This window comes from Schistocerca americana, chromosome X, assembly GCF_021461395.2.
Source record: "Schistocerca americana isolate TAMUIC-IGC-003095 chromosome X, iqSchAmer2.1, whole genome shotgun sequence".
Taxonomy (NCBI): domain Eukaryota; kingdom Metazoa; phylum Arthropoda; class Insecta; order Orthoptera; family Acrididae; genus Schistocerca; species Schistocerca americana.
In genome coordinates this window covers 275,212,782-275,229,384 of record NC_060130.1, presented here as the reverse complement: position 1 = coordinate 275,229,384, position 16,603 = coordinate 275,212,782, and positions in this window count along the sequence as shown.

Sequence of the window (16,603 nt, the reverse complement as noted above, 5' to 3'; positions counted from 1 at the left end):
TGTTCTCTTTACGGATGAGGCTTCATTCCAACGTGATCAAACTGTAAATTTTCACAATCAACATGTGTGGGCTGACGAGAATCCGCACGCAATTGTGCAATCACGTCATCAACACAGATTTTCTGTGAACGTTTGGGCAGGCACTGTTGCTGATGTCTTGATTGGGCCCCATGTTCTTCCACCTACGCTCAATGGAGCACGTTATCATGATTTCATACGGGATACACTACCTGTGCTGCTAGAACATGTGCCTTTACAAGTACGACACAACATGTGGTTCATGCACGATGGAGCTCCTGCACATTTCAGTCGAAGTGTTCGTACGCTTCTCAACAACAGATTCGGTGACCGATGGGTTGGTAGAGGCGGACCAATTCCATGGCCTCCACGCTCTCCTGACCTCAACCCTCTTGACTTTCATTTATGGGGGCACTTGAAAGCTCTTGTCTACGCAACCCCGGTACCAAATGTAGAGATTCTTCGTGCTCGTATTGTGGACGGCTGTGATACAATACGCCATTCTCCAGGGCTGCATCGGCGCATCAGGGATTCCATGCGACGGAGGGTGGATGCATGTATCCTCGCTAACGGAGGACATTTTGAACATTTCCTGTAACAAAGTGTTTGAAGTCACGCTGGTACGTTCCGTTGCTGTGTGTTTCCATTCCATGATTAATGTGATTTGAAGAGAAGTAATAAAATGGGCTCTAACATGGAAAGTAAGCGTTTCCGGGCACATGTCCACATAACATATTTTCTTTCTTTGTGTGTGAGGAATGTTTCCTGTAAGTTTGGCCGTACCTTTTTGTAACACCCTGTATATGAAATTATGTTCCTCTGGAGTTCAATCTTAATTTGACGAATACCATTCAATAGAGGGAACATGTATGCCTCTGACCGTTTCTCTGCAATATTCGAAAGAAATCTTCCATAGGACCTAAGAACTTCAGTAATCTTTTTCGCTGGAACTTCAGAGGACAACTCAAACACCCTAACAGTTCATCTACCTAACTCTGCAATGCGAAACTATAACGTCACTCACAGAAGCATCTGAATTATTAAACTTTATAACACTACCACATTCGTCTACAATAGAAGAACATTATTCTGGATTTTTCAAATTAACAAATGCAGCATTAGAAACAAACAATGAGTGAACACCAACAACATCATCGCCCTAAATCTGTAGTTTCTCCATGAAACACTGCTTAACCTTTCCTCAAGAGGTTGATCGCATTAATCCTGTCTTCAAAATCGGTTCAAGCAACGCCACAATAAAAAATAAGCGGCTGAAAACAGACCTTATAAACAGCGACGCAGCCGCTGTTTACATCGAGACGCCAGCGATAATGCCACACATCAGTGATGCATCGAGGCTGCGATTCGTATGGGCCATTTGGCTATATGTGCACGACTCAAGGCGATCCAAACTTCCATATGTCGTTGTTCCTGAGTCACAAACTAAACTCGTAAACACATTATGTAATTCCAGTACAGGCGAGGAGATTTAATTGAAAGTCGCTACCTGGTATCGTCGGATAAATACGATATTGCACTGCCAGTTTTATTAACAAGAACGATTCAGTGTTGCTTCAAACATGCATATACGAATTACATTATGTGCGTACGAGAAAAGGTTTTGACAGAGGAACGACGACATATCAAAGTTTGAAATTTGAATTATACGTTAATACCTTCAGCTGCTGACGAGCTTTGATATATATCGACGACGACAGGTGAAAATGTGTGGCCCGACCGGGACTCGAACCCGGGATCTCCTACTTACATGGCAGACGCTCTATCCATCGGAGCCACCGAGGGCACAGAGGATAGTGCGAGTGCAGGGATTATCTCGCGCTCGCCTCCCGCGAGACCCACATTCTCACCTTATATGTCCACACACTACATTCGTAGTGTCCCCCCCCCCCCCCCCCCCAACATACTCATTACTCGTGGAAGACATTCTTACCAAGTCCTGTAAGGGTTCGGGTAAAACGTTTCATTCCGCACAGAAGGAGGAGTTCACGGCCGGTATTGCCAGAACTATTTACGTATATGAAAGTTGGGGTGTGGCGGCGAGTCGTGAATGGATAGCCAAAGCGCATGAGGCGACTGCTTGCTTAAAGAAGGAAATCCACATTCGAATCTCCGACCGACATACATTTTGAGTGTCGCCGTTACCTTCTACAACTGATGGCTGTTCGTATCCGCAACGACGTATACATTTCATGTATTTCATATAACATCGCTTTGTTACGGATACAATATTGTCTTTGAAAGGTCAACTCTTTCATACAACATTAGTGTATTTTGAGTCATGCATTTTGCCACATTTTGCTCTCGAATGGAACAAGTGGGAAGTCAAAAGCCCTAGAGCTCAATGGCCGCCCAACGTGCAGATTTCGTCTCTCAAGTACTTCAGTTAAGACTAGGAAAAACGGAGTGTATGAATGTTCGAAATAGAGATAGACAGATAGAGATAGATAGAGAGAGAGAGGGGGGATGTAGGTAGGTGCGCGGGGGGAAGGGGGGCAAGTAATCCCTTTTCAGGAAATGCTTATAAGTGTTTTGTACCATTGCCATAAGTAGTTTATAGCTATGACACAACGGTTATACGAGTAATATGCTAATTAAAGCCAAACGACTGTAGACCTAATCTATTTGATACCCTGTAAACAATTCCGTCCTTCAGTTTTTACAGAACTATTATCTAGACGAATATATATAGGCGAATTGTTGTTAGCAAAAATCTCGAAAACTTCTTGGTCGTTTTACTTCAGATTTTTACACGATTCTCTTATGAACACACCCATGGACATAGGCTACATATTTTGTGGAAAAATGTACAGCCTTTCTGTTGCAACTCACTGCAAGAAGGAAAACGCTGTGGTGTACTGTGAAAGTGGGCAGCTTTGTTTTCATTCTCGCAGCTGTTTTGAACAGAAGACCTGTTTATTATGAAAGTTGGCTTGGCTAATCGTTATAATACTACTATGCAATCTGAATCGTCTGAAACTTTGTAATGCTATCTGTTCCCAGGTTAAAAAACTAGGCGAGGTAATGTCATTGAAGTTACTATCATAAATTCAGGATCGGGAGAGGTCTTGCTCATAACCCGTATACCAATGATCCCAATCGATTTATACATTCAATTTAAGCGAATCGAGATTTCCGAGCACGACTCACGATCAAACCCAAACTACCTTATATCGTCGTTCCTGCGTCACAACCTGTACTCGTTCACACATTATGTAATTCCCTACGGTGGAGGACATTTTAATTGAAAGTCGCTGCCTAGTATCGTCAGATAAAATCGCTTCCTTTCACCCAGTATATGAAACGATCTGTATCCATATAAAGTAACTTCTGATCGGTGATATATGGACTCACTAACTCATATGAGAATCGGTATATGTGGAGTTTGGACAGATCCAGGACACACATGCCGAAATAGACAGGTTTCGTGGATCGCACTGAAACCTTCGTCATCTCCACAGCGACTAGTCCTTAAGAAGGTGACGTTTCGCTTGAAATTTGGTCTTGCGATGTAATATTTTGTGGCATTACGACTCATACAGCGCTATAGTAAATTAATTTTACGATATTCTCTAACATTTTCCATTGTTTTTACGTAAACTGAATTCTACATTAATTTGTAAAATCTTTTTCGAAGTCACAGGTTGCAAGAGCCCTTTCTTCGGTTTTTACGTACACAATCTTTCAACCAGCAACACAGCTTTAATCAGATGCCGCTAGTGATTCTAAAAAGCTCCATCCACAACCTGAGACACTTGAAGAGTTTTCTGTACTGTAAAACTGTAGAATATTTCGCTGTTTGTTCTGAGAATTGTCAACTGCTTCGTGATGGGAACATTTCACGTCAATAGGCAATACGAACACAGCATCAAGAGGCTGAGCGTGTCATGCAAATGGGTAGGATTGTTACTTCTTTCTCCAGAACATATCCCTCGACAGAATCAAACCCGCACACTGGTCTTTCCCTTCACTCTGGCGGTTTTCTCTTCAGGCAGCCATAGGAATCATCCAAACGATAGAGTTTGTTGCTTGGCTTACACATAGAGGTTGTTTACATGCAAGTGACGGATGTACCTTAAATCATCAGAAGACCAGTACTCCTCCTCACTCATTCGAGGGTTATTCGGCTTGGCATAACTCTGCACGCACTGGGGAAGTCCCGCGCAAATCCTACGTTCATAGAAGAGTAGCATCTCAACATGGGTCAAAAGTTCGATGCTGACGCGTGTTCTTCTTCACATTGCGTTCCACGGAAGTCGTGGCGTAGTGTAAAAGAAAGCAGACTCCAGAGAGTACATACACAGGCACACACTCTGAAATATCTCGAAAATGTCTGCGAACTTGGATTGTTTGGGGGAAGAGACCAAACTGCGAGGTCATCGGTCTCATGGGTTTAGGGAAGGATGGGGAAGAAAGTTAGCCGTGCCCCTTCAAAGGAACCATCCCTGCATTTGCCTGGAGCGATTTAGGGAAATCACGGAAAACCTAAATCAGGATAGCCGGACGCGGGATTGAACCGTCGTCCTCCCGAATGCGAGTCCAGTGTGCTACCACTGCGCCACCTCACTCTCTGCGAACTTGTGCACATCGGTACTCACGTATAATTCAGCACGTTCTCCTGGACCAGAGACATAGAAGTCCTTCAAATATTCAACTCGTGTTAATACTCTGCATCTGTTATTGCAGTGTCTGATAGTATACTGCTGGAGAAGGCAGTTACGTTGGGCAGTGTGGTTTCGAGGAGTCTCTCCGTCTAATCCAAATATTCGTACGGAAAGCACTCCATCGTCACAAGCTAGCACCGCGTTTCAGCGGGATATGCAGCTATGGTGATATGCATGGCGCATTGTATTTGGAAGAAACGCATGTTTAAAAAAAAAATGCTGTTTTGAAGAGCGCGCCGCAGCGCGTTGTGTGAAGCAGTCGCCCTCCGTTTCTGGCGGTGGCGCCGCTGTGGTAATCGCAGCTTTGGTGTATCCCTCTGGTGGGGAAGCGGAAAGGTTGCCTGTTCACGTGCATTTAAGGGGCGCTATGAGGTCGGCAGAGACCTTCCATGACGTTCCCTCTTTTTTATATTTATGTTCACCATATTCCCTTCTTCGTATATTTTTCACTGTATTCTATTGTTTGTTCTACGTCTTTCTTCTGAAGAGCAGCGCATATGATCCTGCCAGCCCGCCCCGATGGTGAATTGAAATACAATAAAGAAAAGAAAAAAAAAGGTTGGTAGATGTGAGTCGGTCAGTCGAGGCGAGTCTAGTCAGTTGGTCAGCGGGCTCAGTGTGGGGCAGTCAGCGTCTGTCTGTCGTCGGATTGCGAGTATGTCTGTCGTTTGGATCAAACTTTAAGCCAGAAAATGAGAGTCTTGCCACTCCGCCAGTAACAGAACTCAGCTAGTGGTCGCCCGGTCGGGGCTGAGTTCCTGCATCTGTCTGCGCGTTAGGCCGCCAGTCTGCTCGAGTTGCTCGGGCAACGGTCATTGGCGGTTGGATGGGTCGGTTGGTTGGTCGCGCACTGAGACACGAGATGACTTGTCCGCCTTGAGCGTCGGCGCATGTGAGGTCCCCACGTGAGTCCAGTGGGCAGCGCCGTATAGAAAGAGGTAGTGGCTTCGCGGTTCACAAGAGAGCAACAGGAGCGAAACCACGACATCGGGCTGGCCAGGGCGAGCTGCGACGCCGTGCGACGGGAGAACGGCGCGCCTTCCTGCGTCCGTTGAAGCGGCTGGCTGCAGACGGTTCGGGAGAGCGTTGGGGGTGCTGCTCCAGGTCTTCGCCAGAAATCGCAGTTTATTAGAAGTTAAGTGATTGGAGATATGTTGTTTCATTTACTTGTTAAATTCTACTTGTTTTCTTGGTGAGGTCACCAGCCGCTTTGTTTTGGGGTCGACCCACCATTTTTCTCCATTCGCCCACCCGTGGGAAGGTGGTTATGGTGATGCTTAAAGGCCGAATTCTTGAAATATGTTTCTATCTTGCTTATCATCTTGCGAGGTGGTAGATGTGTAAGGCAGAGCATGTTGTACATTTTATGTAAGTCTGCATTTTATGGGTTTTATTTAAATAGTCATTTTTGGTTATAAGCTTGCCACCCTTCCACCGTAAGAGTCCTTTAAAAAAAATTGCACTTTCGGTGGCAAAAAATTTGAGGGTTGTACCATTTCCATTCCTCTTACAGGGTGCATAGTTTACATGAAACTTTCTGGCAGATTAAAACTGTGTGCAGGACCGAGACTCGAACTCGCGACCTTTGCCTTTCACGGGCAAGTGCTCCACCAACTGAGCTACCCAAGCAATTTTCATCTGCCAGAAAGTTTCATATCAGCCCACACTCCGCTGCAGAATGACAATCTCATTCTGGATGCATAGTTTACATGTTTGTATAAGTTGTTAAAATTTTTTTGTTTAAGGTAATCTGGTGTGTTGCAGATTTGCACCAGTGTACTCTTTCAGAAGTTGTTGTGAGCGGTCATGACTACGGCCGTGTAGAAAGGGAGCAGGCAAGCTTCTCAGCCCGAAGGCTCCGACTGTTAATATTGTTCTTTCCTCTAAATAAAACTATAACTTGATATTTCGAGGATACTTTTCTGCTTGTAATTTTAAATCTGATTTGAAAAAGCTTTTAGGAATAAATTCACATTTGTTAAAGGTAATTTTCCCTCAGTTACTTCCTGGCAACTACTTCCACGCTCACCTAGTGTGATTAAATGTGTCAATGTTCTTGATGAATCTCCAGTAAATAAAGTAAATTCTTTAAGAAAAGATTTTGAAAGTAAATTCACGGTTCAGCATGCATGAAGCCTAGCGCATCCAGGAAGCGGAGCTATATTTTTTTGCGTCATTCGCTTAGAAAATGAAATGTACTATTCAACGGTATCAGGAATGACAATAACCTTATCCCCTTTCAAGCCGAAATTGCCCAAGTGCTCAAAACAAGAAGATGATCATCATACTTGCTCAAATTGTGGAAGAAGGCGTTTAAGTGTTATGATAGCTGGTACTTCAAGTTGCATGCGTTATGAGCTGCTCCACAACTTATGAACTGTAAACAGCCCTCTCTTAATTATGTGAACTGTGGACAGGAGTAAACTGGGGACATGTGAACTGAGGACAGAGGAATAGTCAGCCAGCGCTACGCGGGAGACACCACGAGGAGGGTGACTGATTGTCTCCCATATTCGCCGCCGAAATTACAACCAAACCGTGAATAATTGTGAAGTACCGTGAAGCACTCTTGAACGTATCATCTGCACACATTTGCGACACTCACTCAGTACCTTCAAATTAGTATGTGTTGAAAATATAATGACGTTGTTCACATCATCGTTCGTCATCAAGAACTGTTCGTCAAGACTCGGCTTCAGTGTGAGGAGCTTAATATTGATATGCGTTTCCTGTTTGATACAGGGTAATTTTGAGTGGACTGCAGACCGTGCACAATGTATGTTGTACTGAATGCAGCTTTCGTCTCCCTGTATGAGAGTTTCGATCACTATTCTTCATCAGCTCCTGATACACTTAGGTAGTAAGTAGTGACTAAACAGAAATGAATAAAACTGAGTGGATGAGCAGATCGAGGCGTTTTTCGAATGTGAGTAAATTATTGTCCGCTGTTCACGAGTTTCGATAGCGAGTGTCGAGGGGCGATTATCGGACTAACCGATAACCCAGCGCGGTCCACAGTTCACATGGCAACATAATGAGATGGAACGCTGTGTACGCAGTTGACATGTAACTAGTTGCTCTGCGGAACATCCCTCTACGTGGAGTTAGCGCTTTTCTATCAAGTGGCAGCCCACTAATATGACTGTCAATTGCCTGATCATATAATGCATCAGTCTCATGCAAGCCGATGGTGGGAATGTTGTTTCAATAAATACCCTCAACTTCCCAGGCAAATTTTTCGAGCTCAGACAGTAGCCATTACGTATAATTAGAATTTGCTGCAATTAGATTCTACGAGCATACAGGCTGATATACTACCGCATACGGTACATCCCGCAATGTGATTTTGTATGAAAGGCAATGGGATCGCCTTCACAACGTGCCACAGGTGCCAGGACCCAGTCGAATTCGGCCTGTACGACGACAGGATATAGCTCGTGGTGGTGGACGTTCTCCATCTTTAAGGGCTTCTTAACCTCGGTAGGCATAGTCACTCGTACCTGCTCCTGGCTTGAGCAGCCAATGAGGTGTCTTTGAGGTACTCTTCTTGGTCGACAAATCTAAATGTTGGGCCGCTGGTGAGCTAATTTTGAAAAGTTGTTTGGTCCAACTACTTTATGCTTAATTTCGTTGTTCTGTACAGTGTGCTCACGGCCAGCTTCTTGAAGTTCCATATCATCTACTTCCAGGACCAGGTTTGATTCCGTGTAGAAACAGATGTGCCGAGAGACTGTATTTATTTCAAGTGGTAAAGAGTACAGCAATCCCTCGCAAATACCGTTTATTCCAAATCTAGATTTTGGTAGCTGTGTGGCCATTTTCAGTCCTAAAAGACATATAAGAAACTAGTTACAATGAAGTAACATGCATACCTTACTATGTGCAGAGTTGTTTAAGCTTTCCATATAAATCAATATGTGTATCAGCAAATGTAAGTTAAAACTATATAACCACTTATATACACACATATCCCCAGTAGGTCTATTCATGGCGAAGGCTGAATTCACACTGGGGCCGCTGCTCACAGTTATGACTCAGATGGCTTAAGTATACGTCATATCAGTCTATAGTATAGAGTCCTCTACAAGTCTGATGCACTGACAAATGACATTAACTTTATTTTACAATTAGTATGTTTTATCAGTTTATTTATTAGTAACTGAATAACTTGGGTATTTATTTATTCCAGTCTTCTACTAGTCTACTTGCTCTACCCCCCTCTCTCTGTCCATGTCCTCTTGCCCCCCCCCCTCCCTCTCTGTCCATGTCGTCCTTTCCCCTCCCTCTATTTACTGACTCCTCCTCCTCCCTCTCTCTACTCATCCCCTTTCTCTTTATCCACATCTCCTTCCTCCTATTTTCACCTGCCTCGAGATGACAAGGGGGTTTGTGTTGTCCTCATCATTTCATCATCATTCATGAAAGTGGCAAATTGGACTGAGCAAAGGTTGGGAATTTGTATAGGCCCTGATAACCGCAAAGTTGAGAACCCCACAAACCAAACATCATCATCATCATCATCATCATCATCATCCTTCCTCCTCTCTCTATCACTCCCCCCTGTCCTTGTCCATCGTCTCCACCTCTTCCCCTCTCTGTCCATCTCCGCCACCCCCTCACTCTGTCACCTCCTCCATCCCCCTTTCTGACCATCTCATCCTGCACATCTCTCCGTCCATTTCCTCCTCCTCCCTCTCTGTCAATGTTCTCCTTCCCCCTCCCCTATTTCTGCTCCTTCCGCCTCGCTTCATCTCCCCCTCCCCCTCTTTTTGTCAGTCTCCTCCTCCACCTCACTGTCCATTCCCTCCTTGCACTTTACCTTTCATTTCTCCCCCTATCCCCGCTCTCTGTCTATCTTCTCCTCTTCCCTTTTGCTATCCATTTCGTCCTCCCCCTCAGTCTGTTCGTCTCCTCTTTCGCCATCTCTCTGCCTTTCTCTTCCTCCTCAGTCTCTTTCCATCTCCCCCTCCCCTATTTCTGCACATCTCCTTCTCCTCCTCATCCTCCTCCACTTACCTGAGACTTTCTCTTCTTTCTACCCCCCTGTCTGTCCATCTTCTCATTCCTTCTCTCTCTAAGTTATCACACTCACTCCAGTAAGAGGCTGGTGATTCTTACCCCTACAGTATTTCTCTCCTGATCGTTACTAAGATGTGTACCACATGTGACTGAAATCTTTCTGTGCAGCTACATTTGACACACTTCAAGTGTATTTATACATGTATTTCACCTGTATGTCTAGCGAATTTCACCTTGCAGTTTCATTTTCACGCAGCTTAATCTTTATGATGTCATATCTCGTGAAATGTGGTCTGTACAACGATACAGTTTTGTAGTTACATACAGTGGTATACGTGCTTCTGTCTGCGAAATGTGTTCTGGGTAGAGTTAGTAGCAAAGAAGTAATACATTTAAATGTCACACATGCCTGGACAGTCTCTCACGCATCTCATTGTTTATCACGTCATATCACCAGAACTATGTGTTGTACAATGACATATTTTTGTATTTTCATTCAGTGGCAAAAGTGGATACTGTCTGAGAAAAGTGTTGCACGTAGAGTTAGTAGCAACGAAGTTATAAATTTAACGTCTTACATGATGCAGTAGTTTTTCACGCATCTCCGTCTTTATGACGTCATTTCTCTTAAAACAAGTGCCGTACAATGATGTAATTTTCCTGGTACATCCAGCAGTATATGTGAATACTGTTTGAAAAATGTGTCATGAAAACAGTTAGTGGCAAATCCAGCTGCAATACTCGGATAATTTATTGATAAGACGACTTCTCGCGACAAGCGGGAAATCCAGGTTCGAGTTCCGATCCGGTACAAATTTTCATTGTTCTCATTCTATTACACAGTTGAAGGTTGTCCATATTCGCAACTGCGAAAACATTACATGTATAAAATTCATACAGTTGACAGACTTTTATAAGTACAGTACATATCTTCTACTGTATCTATGTACCAAGTGGACCAAAACGAATTCCTTTAAAACAAAGGAAGAACGTGCACTGCTAATGAGAACGAAGCCTTTTGTGGCACCACTGTAGTATAAAACATTCTCAGACTTCTTTCATCCTTAACTGACGCGGCAAGAAGTCTGAGTACGTTTTATACATACACCGATAACACCTGTCCACGAAAACTTCACTTAGTTAGCGGCATAATACGCTGGCCTTAGCATTTCGACTGCGCCTGAGCTCGCGCGCGCGTCTGTGTGTGTGTGTGTGTGTGCGTGTGTGTGTGTTGTGTGTTTTCCCTGAAGGGGTACTATGTGTTGGAGGAAGAAAAGAGAAAATGCCGAGGTCTAAAATACAGCCGGCCGAAGTGGCCGTGCGGTTAAAGGCGCTGCAGTCTGGAACTGCAAGACCGCTACGGTCGCAGGTTCGAATCCTGCCTCGGGCATGGATGTTTGTGATGTCCTTAGGTTAGTTAGCTTTAACTAGTTCTAAGTTCTAGGGGACTAATGACCTCATCAGTTGAGTCCCATAGTGCTCAGAACCATTTGCACCACTAAAATACACTTGTGGAAATGGAAAAAAGAACACATTGACACCGGTGTGTCAGACCCACCATACTTGCTCCGGACACTGCGAGAGGGCTGTACAAGCAATGATCACACGCACGGCACAGCGGACACACCAGGAACCGCGGTGTTGGCCGTCGAATGGCGCTAGCTGCGCAGCATTTGTGCACCGCCGCCGTCAGTGTCAGCCAGTTTGCCGTGGCATACGGAGCTCCATCGCAGTCTTTAACACTGGTAGCATGCCGCGACAGCGTGGACGTGAACCGTATGTGCAGTTGACGGACTTTGAGCGAGGGCGTATAGTGGGCATGCGGGAGGTCGGGTGGACGTACCGCCGAATTGCTCAACACGTGGGGCGTGAGGTCTCCACAGTACATCGATGTTGTCGCCAGTGGTCGGCGGAAGGTGCACGTGCCCGTCAACCTGGGACCGGACTGCAGCGACGCGCGGATGCACGCCAAGACCGTAGGATCCTACGCAATGCCGTAAGGGACCGCACCGCCACTTCCCAGCAAATTAGGGACACTGTTGCTCCTGGGGTATCGGCGAGGACCATTCGCAACCGTCTCCATGAAGCTGGGCTACGGTCCCGCACACCGTTAGGCCGTCTTCCGCTCACGCCCCAACATCGTGCAGCCCGCCTCCAGCGGTGTCGCGACAGGCGTGAATGGAGGGACGAATGGAGACGTGTCGTCTTCAGCGATGAGAGTCGCTTCTGCCTTGGTGCCAATTATGGTCGTATGCGTGTTTGGCGCCGTGCAGGTGAGCGCCACAATCAGGACTGCATACGACCGAGGCACATAGGGCCAACACCCGGCATCATGGTGTGGGGAGCGATCTCCTACACTGGCGTACACCACTGGTGATCGTCGAGGGGACACTGAATAGTGCACGGTACATCAGAACCGTCATCGAACCCATCGTTCTACCATTCCTAGACCGGCAAGGGAACTTGCTGTTACAACAGGACAATGCACGTCCGCATGTATCCCGTGCCACCCAACGTGCTCTAGAAGGTGTAAGTCAACCACCCTGGCCAGCAAGATCTCCGGACCTGTCCCCAATTGAGCATGTTTGGGACTGGATGAAGCGTCGTCTCACGCGGTCTGCACGTCCAGCACGAACGCTGGTCCAACTGAGGCGCCAGGTGGAAATGGCATGGCAAGCCGTTCCACAGGACTACATCCAGCATCTCTACGATCGTCTCCATGGGAGAATAGCAGCCTGCATTGCTGCGAAAGGTGGATATACACTGTACTAGTGCCGACATTGTGCATGCTCTGTTGCCTGTGTCTATGTGCCTGTGGTTCTGTCAGTGTGATCATGTGATGTATCTGACCCCAGGAATGTGTCAATAAAGTTTCCCCTTCCTGGGACAATGAATTCACGGTGTTCTTATTTCAATTTCCAGGAGTGTACATTCTAACCAAGAATCTAACCAACCTCGTCGACATTTGTAGGTTTGTTCGCTGATCGCTCGAACACTGCCCGATTAACGATGGCGTAACAGCCAAGCACATGTGAAACCGACAGAATGAACTAATTCACCGATTACCTGTAGTGTTTTAGGCTACTGGCTTGAAATGTATGTGTCAAATTTTATTATTTTTGAGAATTGTATGGATTCCACGTTATCCAAAACGGACTCCGCGTCATTGCTTTTCACCTCGATTTTTTCTTAAGCAGGAGCATGATGACGTAAATCGTTTTATACTAGCTGCTTTCGAGTTACGCCTAAAAATTTTCTCGAATCTCTGAGGTCCGTTGTGTCTGATCTTCCCTTGTGAGAGCCGGGTGCTACGGACTGATGTGCTGGCGAAAATGATGTTCGTCGCACTAGATGGAACACTGAAGTCTGTGGGCTACGCATTGGCTTGCATTGGGGGAAATACATGTAGTCTCTCGAGTGTTCGGCCCACCACGTATCATTAGCTGCCAACAAGCAGCCCGCAGTAGGCCGATGGAATAGCAACGCTGTCCCCATAGGCAGATCACCTAATAAACTTCCTCTCTTTTCGAAGCTCGTCCCCCTTGTCTGCCACCCAAGATCAAATTGTCGCCTTTCAATACTTTCAGTTGTGACGTTCCTCAAGCAGTACCTTCGGACCAGTCTCTGCAAACTGTTCTAAAACAACGACACCTTCTGAATCTGGTAAATTGTACAGACTTGCTACTCAGGGAAACGTTAGAGTGGCAAATAGTGATTCAGTTAATACGATCGTTAGTGCGTTAGATAGTATTTGAACCAGTGATGCTAGTGTTGTAGCTGAAGAGGTCAGTGAAGGGATGGATCATGTTTCATAACAGAGAACATTCAGAGCACGTAACAACAACAGTTTTTCAGCAATGAGTGACAGCAGCAAGTATGCAGTATGAATCAGAAGAGAGTGATTTTCAGCTCACTGCATCATCCTCGTGGGCAAAGAGATCCAGTGCGATACATAGAATACGCCACCGTCATGTCATCAAATACGTTTCCAAGAAATAAGTGACATCGATTGAAAAGGCACTTGAAGCTGCCGAATACTTTCAACAGCAGACCAATGCCTTAATTGCAATCTGCGGCCGAGATTCTGTTCTAAAAACCGACAATACAGGATGTGAATATCGTGTCAATACGAGACGTACGTTGAAATATGGAGGCGAGTAGAAAATTTTTGCTGCTGTTGGTAGCATGAATGAAGTCACACACTCGTACACTGCACAATATTCCATCACTGCGTTCGGAAAACTGATGCTGACAGTGACCTTGCGTTTGCAAAAACACAATGGAAAATTCGGTCCACCGGTCTCTCAAAAAGTTGAAGCTCTCCAGAAGGAATTTGGAAACGTTTATATTACGTGCTCAAAATCGGAAAGTTGACCTCCTAACTGTATCAATCATATTTGGATGATAAGAATCATATTCGTGTTTGCGAATATGGCTTAACTTTGGCTGCGCTATGCATTGTTTACCCTGCTGGTTTGAGTATGTGGATGACGTTGTGAAAGCTTATGTGCAGCAAAACAAATTTCGCCTGATACTCGATTCATAGAGTGGCCAAACAGACATGACACTCGACAATATGACGTCCATGGATGATGATGCTCACCTGACCTGCACCGTAAAAGTGATACCATCTAAATGAACCTCTCTTTGTTAACCGCATAACGTTTACCTTTTACGACAGGTAAGGAATTTCATCGCATGACTTCAGAATCATGCAACATCACAGCAGAGCAGATAATTACAAGATAGAGAGAATCCTATTAAAATACATACATTGGCCCATAACCAGTTACCCGCACCTGCCTTTCAACATATGGTTTTACAGGCTTGGTACGTATCCACATTGATATCTGATAGATCCGTGTTTAACAACGTGAATCAGATATGTTTTCCACGAATATTGTTGTTGTTGTTGTGGTCTTCAGTCCTGAGACTGGTTTGATGCAGCTCTCCATGCTACTCTATCCTGTGCAAGCTTTTTCATCTCCCAGTACCTACTGCAACCTACATCCTTCTGAATCTGCTTAGTGTATTCATCTCGTGGTCTCCCTCTACGATTTTTACCCTCCATGCTGCCCTCCAATACTAAATTGGTGATCCCTTGATGCCTCAGAACATGCCCTACCAACCGATCCCTTCTTCTGGTCAAATTGTGCCACAAACTTCTCTTCTCCCCAATCCTATTCAATACTTCCTCATTAGTTACATGATCTACCCATCTAATCTTCAGCATTCTTCTGTAGCACCACATTTCGAAAGCTTCTATTCTCTTCTTGTCTAAACTATTTATCGTCCATGTTTCACTTCCATACATGGCTACACTCCATACGAATACTTTCAGAAATGACTTCCTGACACTTAAATCAATACTGGATGTTAACAAATTTCTCTTCTTCAGAAACGCTTTCCTTGCCATTGCCAGTCTACATTTAATATCCTCTCTACTTCGTCCATCATCAGTTATTTTGCTCCCCAAATAGCAAAACTCCTTTACTACTTTAAGTGCCTCATTTCCTAATCTAATTCCCTCAGCATCACCCGACTTAATTAGGCTACATTCCATTATCCTTGTTTTGCTTTTGTTGATGTTCATCTTATATCCTCCTTTCAAGACACTGTCCATTCCATTCAACTGCTCTTCCAAGTCCTTTGCTGTCTCTGACAGAATTACAATGTCATCGGCGAACCTCAAAGTTTTTATTTCTTCTCCATGAATTTTAATACCTACTCCGAATTTTTCTTTTGTTTCCTTTACTGCTTGCTCAATATACAGATTGAACAACATCGGGGAGAGGCTACAACCCTGTCTTACTCCCTTCCCAACCACTGCTTCCCTTTCATGTCCCTCGACTCTTATAACTGCCATCTGGTTTCTGTACAAATTGTAAATAGCCTTTCGCTCCCTGTATTTTACCCCTGCCACCTTTAGAATTTGAAAGAGAGTATTCCAGTCAACATTGTCAAAAGCTTTCTCTAAGTCTACAAATGCTAGAAACGTAGGTTTGCCTTTCCTTAATCTTTCTTCTAAGATAAGTCGTAAGGTCAGTATTGCCTCACGTGTTCCAGTGTTTCTACGGAATCCAAACTGATCTTCCCCGAGGTTGGCTTCTACTAGTTTTTCCATTCGTCTGTAAAGAATTCGTGTTAGTATTTTGCAGCTGTGACTTATTAAGCTGATAGTTCGGTAATTTTCACATCTGTCAACACCTGCTTTCTTTGGGATTGGAATTATTATATTCTTCTTGAAGTCTGAGGGTATTTCGCCTGTTTCATACATCTTGCTCACCAGATGGTAGAGTTTTGTCAGGACTGGCTCTCCCACGGCCGTCAGTAGTTCCAATGGGATATTGTCTACTCCGGGGGCCTTGTTTCGACTCAGGTCTTTCAGTGCTCTGTCAAACTCTTCACGCAGTATCGTATCTCCCATTTCATCTACATCTATATCCTCTTCCATTTCCATAATATTGTCCTCAAGTACATCGCCCTTGTATAGACTCTCTATATACTCCTTCCACCTTTCTGCTTTCCCTTCTTTGCTTAGCACTGGGTTTCCATCTGAGCTCTTGATATTCATACAAGTCGTTCTCTTATCTCCAAAGGTCTCTTTAATTTTCCTGTAGGCGGTATCTATCTTACCCCTAGTGAGATAGGCCTCTACATCCTTACATTTGTCCTCTAGCCATCCCTGCTTAGCCATTTTGCACTTCCTGTCGATCTCATTTTTGAGACGTTTGTATTCCTTTTTGCCTGTTTCACTTACTGCTTTTTTATATTTTCTCCTTTCATCAATTAAATTTAATATTTCTTCTGTTACCCAAGGATTTCTACTAGCCCTCGTCTTTTTACCTACTTGATCCTCTGCTGCCTTCACTACTTCATCCCTC